The 16,541-nt window shown below is 38.8% G+C and overlaps 1 long non-coding RNA gene across 1 annotated transcript; it reads right to left on the reverse strand.

Annotated features, from left to right (window-relative positions):
* Positions 1–824: 824 nt before the first annotated feature.
* LOC115339917 lies at positions 825–16,530 on the reverse strand. Its single transcript, XR_005932091.1, has 2 exons — positions 16,138–16,530; positions 825–3,597 (listed from the first exon to the last, which is right to left on the reverse strand). It is a non-coding gene; the product is annotated as an uncharacterized LOC115339917 (long non-coding RNA).
* Between the last annotated feature and the right edge of the window lie 11 nt (positions 16,531–16,541).

The raw sequence follows: 16,541 nt of genomic DNA on the forward strand, positions 1-16,541 counted from the left end.
AGCTTGGTTTCATTTTGGACAGGACATTGGAAGCATCTGCTAAACGCACAACAAGGCCAACCTTCTCCACCCTTGGGGATACAATATATATTGTATTAGCTGAGAAACAGGAAAGGAGTATTTATTTTATTTTTTTAATTATAGTGCTTCCATCCTTCACACTGATTTTGATGAGCCATTGGTCCAGTCAATGAAGGCAATGTTTGGTTCTTCAGTTCTTGCACTGCTAGATAACACTGTATAAGCAAAAAGATTATCCACCTAGATTCTGAAACCATTATTCTACCTTACTAGGAACTTCAGGAATGGACTTACCAACTTTAGTGGGTCAAGGTATAAAGTAAAGTTACTAAGTAAACTTGCTGAAAAAGTTACAAAGCTGGAGAAAATCTATCAGAATGTCATCTTTATAGTTTCTGTTTGACAAATTAATGATAAGAAGCATTAATTATCTTATGCTCTAGTGTATTTTGTTAATTAAAAATTCTTCATTAAATTTCCTTGAGGGTAATTAGTAAAAAAAATTATCATCTCCAGGCAAGTCTATAAAATATTTGGTGTATGACAGTTGCTTCATTACATTAACATGTCTCTTTTAATATCATTTAACTTCAGTAAAAGAGAGATTTATTTACTTATATGGCACATAGTAGCAATCTACAAGCAATGGCTGGAGCAGAAAAAGTTGTTCTTCTCCAACCATGCCTACTACTGTGGAATTGATTTATTTTTGGAGCAGAGGTCTGTTAGGAAAGGTAAGTTTTCTAACAAGCTATTTAAAATGCAGTGAACTATTAAAGAATAATCAGAAAAAGAAAGCAGAATTGCTTTGTATGCTTTTATTTTACTAACCTGTTTGAGTAATGGTTAGCACTTAACTTTTATACAGACATGAAGAGTTACAATCTCCAAAACTTCACTAGCATTGCTCTGTGCTATTAAATTGTACTGTTCTCAGCACTAAAAAGATAGGAGAAAAACTGTTAAGGTCAACAACAATTTACACATCAACACAAAGCTTATCAGCTTTTACTTATTATTACAGTCCTTCCACAATACATTAATACCAAGGGTGTATTAACTACCATGAATATCTGAGTAAAATATTGCACATTAGTCCACAAGATATTGCTGAGGTCTGGTTGAATCTAAATAAGATTGGATATTTGTAGGAGAAACAAGAATGTCTGTTAAGATAAAAAGAAAACCCAAAACCCCAACAAAACCTAACCTCTGTCAGAAGCCAAATTTCAGCTTAAAAAGCAACATTCCTCTAGACACGCTGTTGCATTTTGTGTCATTTCTACCTGAACCTTGGAAGCAGGACTGCTACAAAGTAATGTGTTAAATGCACACATCCATCTTTTCAGATACAAGGTCTTCCTTAGTGAAAGGAATAGGATGTCCACTTACAAAACAATTTCTTAGAAAACTACTAAAAGCTGGCACAAGATAAAACATCTCCAGACCTGAAAGTTTCTTAGCCTACCTCCCAGCCTGCTGGGAGGCTGTCTGCACAGCACATCACCCCACGATGATGGAGTCCCTTTGGGTGGTACCTCAGAGGAAGTCCATCTGGCCACCCGCTCCGGAACCTGCAGCCCTGGAAGTGCTGCCATCCTTGACGCAGAGGCAGTTGCAGCTTTTGGAAGGCTGGGCAACCTGCCAAGTGGATGGGTAGATGAGCTGGCAGGGAACCAGCAAGTTTCTGGCAAAAATCTGATAAGCTTGGGTTCCACAAGATTTGTTATTTAAAACATAAGAATGCTCGCTTCTGCTCATACCAAAGTACTGGATAGTTTATATTAGAAAGTGCATTTTGTAAAAGTCCATTTCCTCCCTCCAAAATAAACACTGAGTAAAATTTAACCTGACAGTTTTTCATCAAGTTCAGATAAAAACACACGTTAAGCAATATATGCCTAATTAGAAAAAATACCATTGAAGTAAGTAGAATCATATAATCTACCTGGTAAGTCATGTCATTGATTGCCTGCACAGTGCCATACAGTGCATTGTAGAAATTCTGCAGCCAGTTCTAAGAGACATTGCTGAAATATCACTAGCAATGTGTCTGCTTAACCATGGCACTTCCTCAGGTAGGCATGGGCAGACATTGACTATAAAAATGGTTTAAAACATTATCACTCTCCCAAGTTTTTTTGGCTTCCCTTAGCTAGAACTAGTAAAAAGGATAATGTGATCTCCTGATTTAGCTCAGTATGAAATTGCCACAGCACAAACTTTAATCAATCTCCAAAAGTATTTTAGACATCAAGTAGCACGTATTTATGTTAATGGAGTTATATTGCTTATTGTATCCAAGCTAGAACCTTCAGCTTGGATTGTGCAGAATTTGCTTATGTATTTAGAAGACCAGAAAAATCTACAGCCCTTCCATTACCAAACAGTATAATAATTAAGTAATTAAGTAACAACTACTTAGCTCTTGGAGTAGCTAAACTCTAAAGAAGTTTAGCAGCCTTTCTTTGTAAAACATTATTTTGGGACTGAAGGTTGAAGCCATGCTGATGAATCCAATTTTCCTTCTGCACTTGTGTCAATGCTTTACACTCTGACCAGGTGGCTGGCAAGCCATGACCCAAGTACATATTGCTTTACAGCCAGGAGTTCCTTATAAGGAATGCTGACAGCGTTACCCCCTGTGAGTATCTACATCTCACTGCATTTGGTTTTCAATATTCCTCCTTCATCATCTCAGAACAAATGCAGGATTCATGCACCCACCTAAGTATTATTTAGCCTGAGGCCTATCACTTGGGAGCAAAGTAGCTTTATGCCATGTTATGTTCCTTCAGCTCTTAAAACTGCTAGAACCAATTTCAGCTGTTATGTACACTCTAAGTTCTGCTTTTTTTCAGAAACCTAAAGAATCTGTTAGGGAAGGTAGGAATCACTGTAGCAAAGAAGGATCTACATCAGGTATTCTGTCCATTGCCAACAAGAAAATACAAGCATGTATGACACCCTTTTGCAACCTGGAATTTCTGTTGTACCAGTACAAGACTTTAGAAAGAAAATATCTGGCAAAAGACAATGAAAAGTGAAAAGGTTTGTCTCAAAGTTTCCATTTTATATATTCCACAATTCAACTTCTTTGACCAAGGAAGGTGGGGGGCAGCTCTTCTTTCCTGATAGCCAGCAGGAATAATAGAGCATAGAGGTAGTCAGTACACATTTTAATTTCTCATGCATTCTCTGGAGCACCAAAAGAAACTGTGCATTCCTATAAGGCTTCCACTATAGCGAATCTCATCTGTTTGTCTCCCTTCCTAATATCTAGTAGCATGCAGCATACACGCTCATACTGTATTAGAATATAACAATAATTCTGTAATGTGGAAAACATCCACATTTTCTGAAGTCAATGCCTGCAGCTTGCAAAAGCCATACCATACATAAAGGACTGCACTGCAGGAGCTGGTCAGACCACCTTGTGTATGTCATGGCCTTTTCTACAGAGAAGGATACCTTTATGTCATGCATTGGTATTAAGCTGAATTTCTTCTTGCACCTTATATGTCCTTGGTCACTGGCATTTTTCATGAGACAAAGTAAATGCCAATTCTCTATGGGCTGTAAGGGAAACCAGCTGCTAGTTATAATGGGGGTTTCAAGAGCACTTGGTCAACCTGAATCTTCATAGAAGGCTTAAGTACCTCCAGACTGTATTACATCTGTCAGAGCAGCAGCAAATACAACATAAAATGTAGAGTAGGTCCAATTTTTAGTGTGTCAGTAGAATCAGCCTGCAGTTATTTTTAACTGCCTTGGAAAGCTTAGCAGGCAGATACAGTTAATCCTTTAAAGGATTTGCAGGTATTCATAGCGTAATAAGTAAGCATACTGGATTAAACCAATAGAAGATTGTAGACAGACAAAGACAACCTTTACATGCTAGCATTCAAAAAATAAAAAGAACAATTTCTTTTATATACTTTTTCCTGACAATCACTCTCAATTGTCGGTATGTGCGAGAATCCCATACTCTGATGAAATAAAAATGTTAATTAGAGCCATTAAACTCAATGTGTGATAATTAAATCATCAAATAGCAGTGAATTTCTGTTGTCTTGTTTTCCCATTATTCTACAAATTCTTTGAAAAGCAGAACTACATGGTGAAAATGAATTAAAAATGCATCTACTTATGCAATAAATAAATAATGGAACTAAAGTGGTAAAAATTCATTTTAGGAAGAAGAAAAAAAAGGATGAGTGATTTTTATAGGTCAGATTTTGTACTGCTTGTATTCTTTTCTTCATAAAGAAATATTCACACTGAGAAAGTATCAGGATTCACTGACATAGGCTCAACTGAGAGATCTGCGCCCTTCAATATATTCATAAATGATATGGAAATGTACACACATAAGACGACGGCAAAGAAAAAAAATCAGATGACACAAAACTATGAGGCTGAGGAAATCTAAAGCTGGCTATGAAAAGCTTCAGAGGATGGTTCAATACTGAATGGGTGACAAAATGCCAGAGGCTATTCAATGTCAGTAAGTGTAATGCACATCAAGAGACGAGGGGAAAATACATATATACATGGGGTGTTAGTCAGTATCACCAGGAAAGCTGAAAACATCTGGTGCTTAAAGAAGCAAACAGAAACTTAGGAAGTATTTAAAAATTAACAGAGAACAAAAACAAAAAGTCTGCCCTGTATACTTTCATGCCACAGATATTATGAATACTATATGCAGTCATTCCATTATCAAAAAGGTTATGGTAGAATTAGAAAAATATCTGAAGAAGGATATCGTAGAGGTGTTTAAGTCATTAATTTTATGAAAAAGGTGAGCTGGAAACAGTTATTCACTAGTATTCATAATATAAATATTGGAAGGCATGCACATTTTTTGGTAATAATAAACTAAACTCATTTTCATTAGATATTGCAAGGCCCAAACTATACACGGATCAAAAAAATCATGACTTCATGAATTCAGCAGTTCTATTCAGTAGGTCAGCAGTAACTATTAAACAAAAGAGTCTCCTAGCCACTGAAGGGTAGAAGAGCATGATGGAAAAATCACAGTAAGCATGACTGCCTTCATACAGTTTTTCCATAAGTATCTTCTTACTAAGACAGGATACTAGGTTAGGTGGACTTCTCATCTGGCTGAATTCAGCAGTTCTCAAGTCCTCATGACTAGAATGACTGAAATCACAATGTAAAATATTGCATATTTTTACAAGAAATTTGACCAGGACCTGCCTGATTCTATCACTGTTATTTAAAAAGAATCAAGATTAAACAAAATTGTTTCATTAACCATACAACTGAAGAAGCCTAATTACCTAAATGTTTTTAAGGTTATATACTCTGACTACCAGAAAACCCACTCCTTTCACCCCTCAACTCTGTTAACTGAAATACATATATACAATAGTTGAAATATATGTACAAAGATAAGAGCAGATTATTACTCCACACAGTTATAATTAGGACCCTGCTCTTCCCAGATTATTCAATAGTGGAATTTTTTTGTTGACTCTGCCACTTGAACAGAATTGTGAGACACAGGAGCATAGGACTAGAAGGCAACTCTTACACTTGCAGTTGTAACACTTAATCCCTTTCAGAAACTGACCAAATCCCCTTTTATAACTACTTGATCAGCTGGCAGCCCCAAAGTGCCTCTGCCCTTGCAGAAAATTCTTTTTGATTTTTAGACTCAACATATTCCTAGTCAGTCAATGACTTATGCTCTTCTACTTAAACAGAGCTTTACCTCTCTGGTGGTATAGTCAAAGAAAGAAATTCTATCTTCTGTTAATACTCATTTTGCCTAGCTAATCAAGTCAAGCTGTTTTACAGCACATCTATCTTACAACATGGTATGCAATGCGAAGAGGTTCAAGCCAAGTGGGACACCATGCCAGTCAGTGCGGCACAGTGCGGACACTCTTTACCCACATGCCCCTGATTCTAAGAGCTGTATAGAAATGTTAGCACATTCCTTTCAAGCCAATGTGCCATGTCACCAAGACAGCCAGTCTTCCTGACCATGTATTCCATGCCAAACTAATGTGGTTCTACTGATTCACTTCCAGAAATAGTTTAGTGGTGGTTAGATCAATTATTTCTATACCATACTTCACTGTGTCGTGTAATTAGGCTTCTAATCTCACACTGTACACTTCTAATCCCATGGATCACCATACTCTTCCTCCTCACTGACTCTGTACTGATTTGCCTTTCTGGAACACAGAATTTCCGTGGAACAGACTCTAATTTCTTCCATACATATCAAAGTCTATGATAATCTTTGACATGCAAACTGAAAAGATTTTCAGAGTTTGCACCGACAGCTTTGCTGGAATGCTTAGCCTTACGAGTCACCACAATGACTCTAAAGTTTAGTGACAACTCTATTATGAGCATGACATCAATTCTTATCATTTTGGAAGAAACATCTCCTTAATATAGTAGTGGCAGATAACTGGTATCATCACCAGGTTCCTAACAGAAGCCCAAGAAGGGAAAAAATGCAGTTAAAACTGTAAGAAATTAAGACTGACAGAACACTTGACAATGGTTCTGCACCTTTTTTTGCTTTTTTAAGAACAGTCTATCTTAATTTCTCACATATTCCAATCTTTCCCCTATACAAGCCAATTTGCTTAGCTAGCCTGGACATCTTTCATTCTTCATGGTTTCTCTGGCTCTGTTCCACACTGCAGATTTGTTACTGCGAGTCAGTCTTACAGATACTGCACAGAGAATGCAGTTTCAGGAAGTCTACCACTTATCTGACTGAATGCTTCACTGTCATATTAGTTAGCACTTCTTTTGAATTGAGGAAGGGCATTCTTGGGAGAAACTGAACTCTGCTTTCTGTACTGTCATCAGGACCTTACCTCCCTTGCCCCAACTACTACTTGATTACTGATAGGCACCTAAAATAGGGTTTTTTGGTTGGAAAGGGCCTGTGTCACTGAGGAAGGGAAGGATGAGGAGTGGAAGTAAGGGTGTGATCTACTGGCTGTGGGGAAAGTGAGAAAGCTTGCAAGATGTCAGGCAGCTTCTCACCTTAGGGAAAAAGAGGGAATGAGAGCAATTGCTTGGACAGTGGACTCTATCCTGGCACAAGCATGAAACGAAGACTGGGACAAAGATCAACATAAATCTTAAAAAAGGATCTGAAGGCAGAAAAGGGCTCCAAAACATAGGGATGTAGGAAGAGCTTTATCACAAAGCAAAGAAAACATGAGAAGCTCCAGGACCCTAATGGCCCAGAGTGACTTGGTGGATGAGAGGATGAGGGGCATTCATGTTTTACAGATGAATTAGAAATGGTGAGAGGAAAAGGGCTGTGAAAGACACAGTGGATTAGGAGAAAGGACATACTGAAAAACATTTTTTAAAAAATCTCGATTTTTAAAACGTGTGGCCTTCTGCACAAATTTAAATTTAGTTATTGAATATAACAACATAACAATAATAGCTGTATATACATATTTTTTCTTATGAAAGCAAGGCAAAATTTTACTAAAGTCAAATATGCAGACTATATGTATTTACCACAACATGAAACCACAAAATGTTTATTTTAAAGTAATTGATAATGGTTACAACTTGCAGGCTTTAACATATATTTTGGAAATCATAGAATCATAGAATCATTTAGGTGGGAAAAGACCTTCAAGATCATCGAGTCCAACCATTAACCATGCCCACTAAACCATGTCCTGAAGTACCCTGTCCACTCGCTTTTTGAATATCTCCAGGGATGGTGACTCAACCACTTCCCTGGGTAGCCCATTCCAATGTTTAACAACCCTCTCAGTAAAGAAATTTTTCCTAATACCTAACCTAAATCTCCCTTGCCTCAACTTGAGGCCATTTCCTCTTGTCCTATCTCCAGCCACCTGACAGAAGAGACCAACACCCCCTTTCAGGTAGTTGTAGAGAGCGATAAGGTCTCCCCTCAGCCTCCTCTTCTCCAGACTAAACAGCCCCAGTTCCCTCAGCCCCTCCTCATAAGACTTGTGCTCCAGGACCCTCACCAACTTGGTTGCCCTCCTCTGAACACGCTCCAGCAACTCAATGTCTTTCCTGTAGTGAGGGGCCCAAAACTGAACACAGTACTCGAGGTGTGGCCTCACCAGTGCCGAGTACAGGGGAACAGTCACCTCCCTGCTCCTGCTGGCCACACTATTTCTGATACAGGCCAGGATGCGATTGGCCTTCTTGGCCACCTGGGCACACTGCTGGCTCATGTTCAGCCAGCTGTCAACCAGCACACCCAGGTCTTTCTCTGCCGGGCAGCTTTCCAGCCACTCTTCCCCAAGCCTGTAGCACTGCATGGGGTTGCCGTGACCGAAATCTATAAAACATACCTGAAATCAGACTATGTAATTAGAGAGAGAGCTGTATTTGCTTAGTAGAGGAAGCAGGGCAGTGGTACTTCCTCGTTCCCCTTCTGCCATCATGGTAGATGTCCTATTGGCACTGCACCTGGTTTCTGTGTTCCTCACATGTTGAAGCAATGAATGAATAAGAGGAAACAGCCTGCAGAAAGTCTCTGTGCTTGACTATCCTTTCCATGCTCATTTTGTGTTGCTGCAATAGCTCTGGCTTAAGCAAGGTTTCACTTGATTTAGTTCAAGAGAAGAATCAGCCCCGCGATGTACCTCACCACCACTGAATCCCTATACCTATGCAACAAACCCTTAATGATCCTGACTAGCATTTTGAACATCTGTCCAAAGGCAAAACAAAGTAATCGGAGATTTCAGATGCAATCTGAATGTAATATGATATGAACCAGACAAATTCTTCAACTGAAGTGCCACTGTTAATCTTCTTCCAAAACACAGAACATTGCATTAATAAACATCAATACTCATTTCAAAGTCTTCAGAGTACCTAGCTAAAATACTTTTACTCTATTGCTACAGTCAAGGGTGAGCAAGTTTCCTCCATAAATCATCACCTCAAAGACAGATGCCAAATTGGCAGTTTGCAAAGAATTTGGAGAAAAAAATTCAGCCAAACCCAGCAACCCCCACTGAGAAACGGAATGCTGGACAACTATCAATAAACACTTTTTTGACAAAAAAAATCTGAATTTCTTATAAAATATGCCATGTTGAATAAAACAAGAATCTTTCCTTTTTCTTTGATACTTCTACTTATTCAGGTATTCTTGCGGTGAATCAGTTTCATCGCATAGTACTTCCCTGAAGTAAGATTTGGTCCTTTTTCTTTACACTAGCAAGATTCTTACCAAAGTAATGAGAAATTGTTATTATTAGCCATGAGGTGCAAGATTTATTGTGACTAAATAAATCTATAAAATATTCTGGGTTTTTTAAAATTATTATTTTATTTTTATATAAAAGACTGAATCACATACTTTTAAATGCAGATAAAATTAACATTATTTTAAAAGACCAGTTAATCCTCAGCTACATCCATAGACCTGCTCCCACCATATAGGGATTAATAATTAAACAGAGGCCTTTCACTTGAGCATAGTTTCACTGAGTGAAGGGCAGGGATAAGAACCTGGGAGGGTGCTGTGAAAGGGACAAGAGCGGAGCATCTGTTCCTGCGTAGATTTTTCTGTCCTCCCACACATTAAACGGAGAGAAGCATATGAAGTGTGTACAGTGTTTATTTTTAGCCAGTCAGGCAAGGGGCCATCACATGGCCCTGTCCCATTATCCCATTTATCTCAAGGACAGCTACAAATGCCTGGTGCTGAGATCTGATTTTCTCCACTCATGACTTGATTCCGCCCCCTGTCCCTTACTTTTTAGATCTTGTCTTATATGTTAAAAATGTGTCTGGACAATACATCGTCTTGGCACTCTGGATGCAGTTCTGCTAATTGTTTTTGCGCATAACATCTCTTAATACAACATAAGGATAGATTTCTTCAGGACTTAAATAAAAGCCAAACCCCCCCAAAACAACCAGACCTCCTTCCACTCTAAAGAACCTTTACAATTCTGTTTACTGGACATATTATTTCTTTAAGGTTTGCTTTCAGGTGAGAACTCTTACTGCCAGTATCTCCCTTCTCATCATATCAATAACTTTTTAAAAAAAACAAATTATCCTAAGACACTGTGAGGCTATTCTAAGGCAATTCTTCATATTGCCAATTTTTGTTTATTTTCTATTTGGGCTACATTTTACTATCAATTCACAGAAAGTAGAGTACAGGTTATTCTTACATTCATAACTTGATTATACTAACCAAAGTCATCCATTTACGCAGTTCTGAGGATGAGGATGATTTTAACAGGCAGTTTTATTGAAAAGGACATCATCCTTATCAGAGATATTATTCACAATTCACAGATATAAAAATATGGAAAAGAATATCTTTCTCCAACATATGAAACAACATATCACTTAGTTAAAATAGCAATTTCTAACCCAGTAGTTTAAGGAAGTATATATATATATTTATTTCTGAACTCTGTAGATCTTCAGTGACTAGACTTTTAAAGGGAAAAATGGAAGGAATGACAGTGGTTTGTGTAAATAAATAAAACAAATTCCAAAGTTTTTGCTTTTTAACGGATAGCAGACTAAAAATAGAGATGTCTTTTGGCAAGTAACAAAAACTGTAACAAAACCTGTAACAAAACTTCTAACAAAACAAGTAATCTCTCCTGTGCAGAGGCAGGATAAAATGGGAGTAGGTCTCAAGATCATTCAGCCACTCAGATGACGAAAACCTAAACCCAATATATTTAATACAATACTCACATAACTAGACTATTTCTTTCCAAGCTAAGCACCCTAGAATGCTTACTTAGGTGGCAGCTAAAAATACTCAGTGTCTTCAAAGGAGGACCCCGAATTTTGAAACAGTAGCCCCTTTTAGGGTTTTTATAAATAGTTTTGGAAATATCACCCAAGGACTGGGCCAGAGGGAAACGACCAATTAGAAACCAAGTGCTGTAGATAAGAGATTCTCAGACCACACAACAGAGCAGTTAGGTGACAGTTTGGCAACCCCTGCTTAGAAGAGCACATTTACATAAATTATTGCAAGGTAGCCTGAGTACAGGTTTACACTTTTTTAGCTACTCTGCAGTAATTGTCTCTAAGAACACTCTTATTTTGCAGTAAATGGAAGATATCTTACCTTATTCCTACTGAAGACAGAGCAACTACAAATTTCTTCACAGATACCTTCAGACAACATCCATGAAATAGCTACCACACTACAAACACACATCCTTCCTTTTTTTATGGTAACCTGTCCAAGTAGCCATGCCATCTGACAACCAAAAAGCCAGTATAAAGCAAACCAGCTACTCAAGAAGCAGTCACTCAGCTCCCTGAGGTAAAGAACTGACTAAAGGAGCAGAATTGTAAATAATGCACAAGGAAATGCCTGCTGCTGACTGTCTTTACAGTAATTGGAGAAATTATTCATTTGTGTACATTTTTTCTGAATAACCAGTATTGCCTTAAAAAAATAATTAACTAAGACATATCTCTCTCTGAAGAAATGATGCTGCTCAGGCCAAAGGAACAATCATACTTATATCGTGTGGCCCTGAAAGAGCTGAATGTGCCTTGAGAGGGAATATACCTGGTCTCCTGATGGAAAGTCAGGGCATGCAGCTCTTGGCTGATCAGATCCTGCATAGTTACCTTCTATAAATGCATAGCAAGCGTATATTTTTAATCATCAGCCAGACATGTAAAACATATTTTAAATCCCATTGATTCCAAGCAAATTTAAGGGTGTACTTAAAGATATGTTTAAGGTGCTCTGCTGCATCTGCTGCAGAATGGTAACAAATTTAGATTAAAGAAATAAAACATTGTCTCTGTGAAATGAAACAGTCTTTGTCTCCTTTGCAGCAGGCCATAGTACTCTGCTTCATAAAATTAGTTAGCCCTGCACATTCTTGAAAATTTACAGTGCAGTATGTAGAAAATAAATTTAGAAGTAAGCACTACATTGCTGGATGACCTGCAGAGCTTATATTACCAACCAGCAAAAAACATCATTGGATGAATAACAAGACTTATACTTGGTCAAGCGAAAACCAGAAATGTGATACACAAAACTGGTCATAGTCTAATATTTCTTATGGATTCATCCCATTAAGTCTCCTGAGATGTTTGTTATTCCTAAGTATTATCCATATAGTTTATGTTAACAAATTTCAGCATACAGATTGAAATATTAATTCTGTGTTGATGTTATCCATTTGCAATTTGTGCTATTGTCAATTATTCAGCTAAGTCATACAGTATTTTTTCATTTCCTGACAGAATAACTTAAGCATTGTAAACAAGAAAATAATCAATAATTCACTTTCAGGATTAAGTTTCAGATGACTAGCTGTTAATACTACAAAAAAGGCACTTTCAAAAATCATTACCACCTTCATGAATGCTTTCTGAATATTAAATGCACACAAATTCAGATCAACAAATAATGGCAAATCACACGTGTCTTTCTCTTTTTAAGGTTTAGGTTTGTACTGTTTAATAAACTACAGCCAAAGGCAACAAAACATCTTGCTGGAAATTCTATGTATTCTGCTTCTTCATTGCTGCCTTTTCAAAGAGATGCTTTCTGCACAGTGAACTACTAGTATGTATTGAGCACTGTGACCTTTACGATTTTGGTTTCAACAACAAGGTCAGCATTGCTAAGAAGCCAGTTTTGCCTTAAAGGCAAAATCTCTCTAACAACCCAAAATGGATCTTTTAAATGTAATTGAACTATAACAATTCATTTTCATAGGCTTATGAAAAAAATGCATTCTAAATTTGCAACCAATTTTATACTATTTGGCCACTGACAATACATGCAGACAGAGAAGCTGGCCGATTACTTTTTGGATTTCATACAATGCCAACTCAGACAAAAGTTTTACGTGAAGAGAGACAGCCAACAAGGACCCCTATGTTAGGAACAAGCAGAGGGGTACAGAATAATCAAAGCTCATCAGAAACTGAAAAGGTACAGAATATGAGAGAAACCAAGACTCCATTCCTGCGATTGCTAACCAGCTGTGCGCAGGAGGTGTCTTTCCCTGTTGGTCCCTCCTTGGTCAGCATGGCATAGCTAGCTCACAGCTACACAACTGACCCCCTCTCAGGGTCTGCACTTTGGCATTGCCCCAGGGCAGCTCACAGAGAGATGCAGATCATGCCTCTATTAGGAAATTACGTTAATTTGCCAATGAGATGTTGTCATAGTTTGCCCTTACGTATGCATGTAGTTAAGCCACTGGCAATGCTTTTTCAAGTTAAAACTGTTGCTAACAATCAACAGCTGAAACAATGTTATTTCACATCGCAGCTGATGGACCTGATTCTTCATTATCTTTGTATATCTTGTACAGTCATACCTACCTCTGCAAGTATAACAGTGACTGGGTATAAGATACTGTCAAATCAGAATGGTTTAAATGTTACAATTTGATAGTTGGGGAAAACCTTATATTCACAACTTATGTGCCTGGATAAATAGCTACAGGTTCGGTGAGGTAGGAGAAAATGAGGCTTTTATGTTTGCCGTGCATCATTAACATCAGTTCCTCTTCACAGTTACCTTTCGGAAAATGCCGGATGGAATGGTTGTTCCCCCACATTCACAAGATCATTTTGGCAGACAGAAACTTATTTTACAGTGGAGGAAAGGAAATAATGTCTTATTGATTCCCCCCCCCCCCCCCCCCCCCCGCTTTCCTACAGTTGCTCCATCTTCATTACAGGCTTTTCCTAAATTTCCTCTTGCTATCATGCTGCACAGCTAACTTTATGAATAATTTAATTGAGAAACTGTATCAGCATACTGCACAGTTGATGAAGACTTGATTCTCTTAGCATTTTTGTTTCCATCTTGATTTTTTTTTTTAACCTAATCTGAGAGTATGATGACCAAGCATTTCCATTTTCACCTTCTCTGCAGCTCCCGAGAGAGAAATAAAATGGAAAGGAGGCAGAATAGGAGGGAGGCATTGCTTCTGGTAAAGGTAGCAAATATACCACACAACCATCATTAGAACTGTCAGGTCTGAAAATCTGCTAAGTGAATCCTCAGAGAATTTTGATCGTACACATCTCTTTCAAAGGCACACAGCAAAATCCTCCATTACAAGAGGATGAGACAGTGAAAGCCACCTTAAAAAGACTCCAGAGTGAATGGATGTCAGGGGAAGAAGGAGGGGAGAAAGAAAAGAGGTGGTCTCTCTTTCACTGCGAATAATCTTTGGTAGATTTACAATCACCAGAATTTTTTTTCTTCCAGCTAGCAACATTAGCCTCTATAAAAGCAGAAGAGCAGGAAAATTGCACCGTCTTTTTTCAACATCAATATGTTCCCTACTCAGCACAAAGCAATATGCTCTTACCGTAATTCTTCCATGTAGCCTTTTATTTTCTACTACTTTCTCATATTTAAATATTACTCCCTGTCATACACATTCTGGTTTCAAAAAAGTCCTAGGGGAATATCATTTACATACCTCGATTTAATATAGTTCACATGCAAACAATATGATATGGAACATCATTTAAAATAATACGATATAGAGCATCATTTAAAATAATGAGCAACATGAAGTAGCTTAAAACTCTCATTATTTTCAGTGCCTTTGCGAGTGAGGTGTTATAAGCTAAATAATTGAATTTTAGAGATTTTCCACATTTTAGTAAAGCTTTGTAAAAATCTCAAGACCACACACCCAGATAAATAGCAATCTATTTGTCAAATTGTGTTAAAACCAACGTTATCCCTTTTGATTGAAGCAGGTAGCTTAAGTTTGGACTCTTGGAAATTGTTTCAGTTAGGAAACATATTACAGAATCTGTTGGGGTTTTTTGTTCGTTTTTTTTCCTTTCTCTTAGAACTGCAACTTGACCTGCAGCTGAGCCGACCTAACTGTTAACTGTCACTGAAAGGGCATGCCCATCCCACTGCTTTCCAAATTCAAACTCCTTCTTCCTTCTGGTCTTCCCTCTCTCCTCACTCTCTGGTCAGTTCTGTTCCCCACCCTTTGTTCTGGCTCTGCCACTCATCAAACCTTTTCCACAAGCTGATTCAACTCACTAAATTGGAAGAGTTCTTCCGCCATTCTCGTAATCAATTTTCTGCTATTTTAGTGATTTAAATCAGTTGACCCAACAGTGATGAAAACTTTCAGAGATAACAGAGATATGAAAGGAATTCGTAGCAGACCACAAAGAGGCCTTGTGGGGTCATGTAGCAAGTGTTTTTTCTTGGTGGCTTTTCAGCAGCATTTCCCTGTTTAGCAGTCACTGTTTACTGGATGACATGTCTCCACCAAAACTTTGCCAGTTTTCTGCATCTGCATTCTGTCCACAACAAACTACTTCTGACCAATAACTGTGCACCTGTTATGACAAGTACATGTAATTCAGTATATGGCTGCCATCATTTCACCTATTTTATACTTAAAGGACCTTACTGAAATTTACTGTCATGAATGGTGACCTACAAGTTCCAACACCTGAACTCTACCAAAACAATACATGAAAGGAATGTCCATAGTTTGGGTTGCAAAGCAACAGAAAGCCACTGAGAGGAACACATGGATTAAAAAAAAAAAAAGGGGGGGGGATAATTTTCTTCCTGTTTTAAAATACTACTTAAAAAGCAGTCTTTTCTCAGAAAAATAAAAATTAAACACAGCAGCAAGAAAAAACTTAAGGTCAAACTGTTGGCATACATAAGTTGCTAATACTGCCATTACTCTTCTGTATATCCAGAGGCTCTGGGAACATGCATCCTTGGTTGGAAAGAGAGGTACACAGGGAAACATCTCCTGTGTCAGGTTTTCCCTGAAGCGAAGGGACAAAATTCACCTGTCAAAATTTACAGAATTTAAAGCCCTTCATGTGTTACCCTAGCAAACATGTACCTTTGTAAATTGAGGTTAAACAGTTGACATGATTGCTTGCTTGCTTGCTTCTTCCAGGACTTTTAGGAAGAGTCGAGTTGTGAAAACGATGGTGATGTGACCCATCTTTTACCAACTCTAAGGCGATACTTGTGAGAGAAGAACAAGTAACAGGTAGGCCTCTTGGAGAAGGTAAGACCACCCTGCCCTCCCCAAAAGGCATACCTTATCCCCTAGCCGCACTTACTTTTCTTGGATGTAAGGTGCTTCCTTCAGGGCTGGGGCTGCCTAGGGAGCAAACGGCACTCTGCACACACCAGCAGCAGCAGCTCCCGGCCCCACAGCAACACCTCACAGCAGTAACCGGCCCGAAGGCAGACGACGGCCGCGTCACCTCACTTCACCAGAGTGCCCTTGCCTGCGGGGCTGCGACCTGCACTGGAGACAGTCCCAACGAAGGCGCCCCCCCCCCCACTCACGGCCTCCTTCTCCCCTCCCGGGGCGGCTGACCTGAGAGGACGGCGGGAGCCCCGGCACCCCCAGGCCCTCGCTGTGGGGAGGGGGAGGCAGGCGCGACGCCCTCAGGAGGAGCGGCTCAGGGGGAAACGCTCGCGCGCGGGACCCCAGCGGCTGCCTCCGCGCGCCCCCGCC

The sequence above is a fragment of the Aquila chrysaetos genome, chromosome 3 (assembly GCF_900496995.4).
Source record: "Aquila chrysaetos chrysaetos chromosome 3, bAquChr1.4, whole genome shotgun sequence".
Lineage (NCBI taxonomy): Eukaryota > Metazoa > Chordata > Aves > Accipitriformes > Accipitridae > Aquila > Aquila chrysaetos.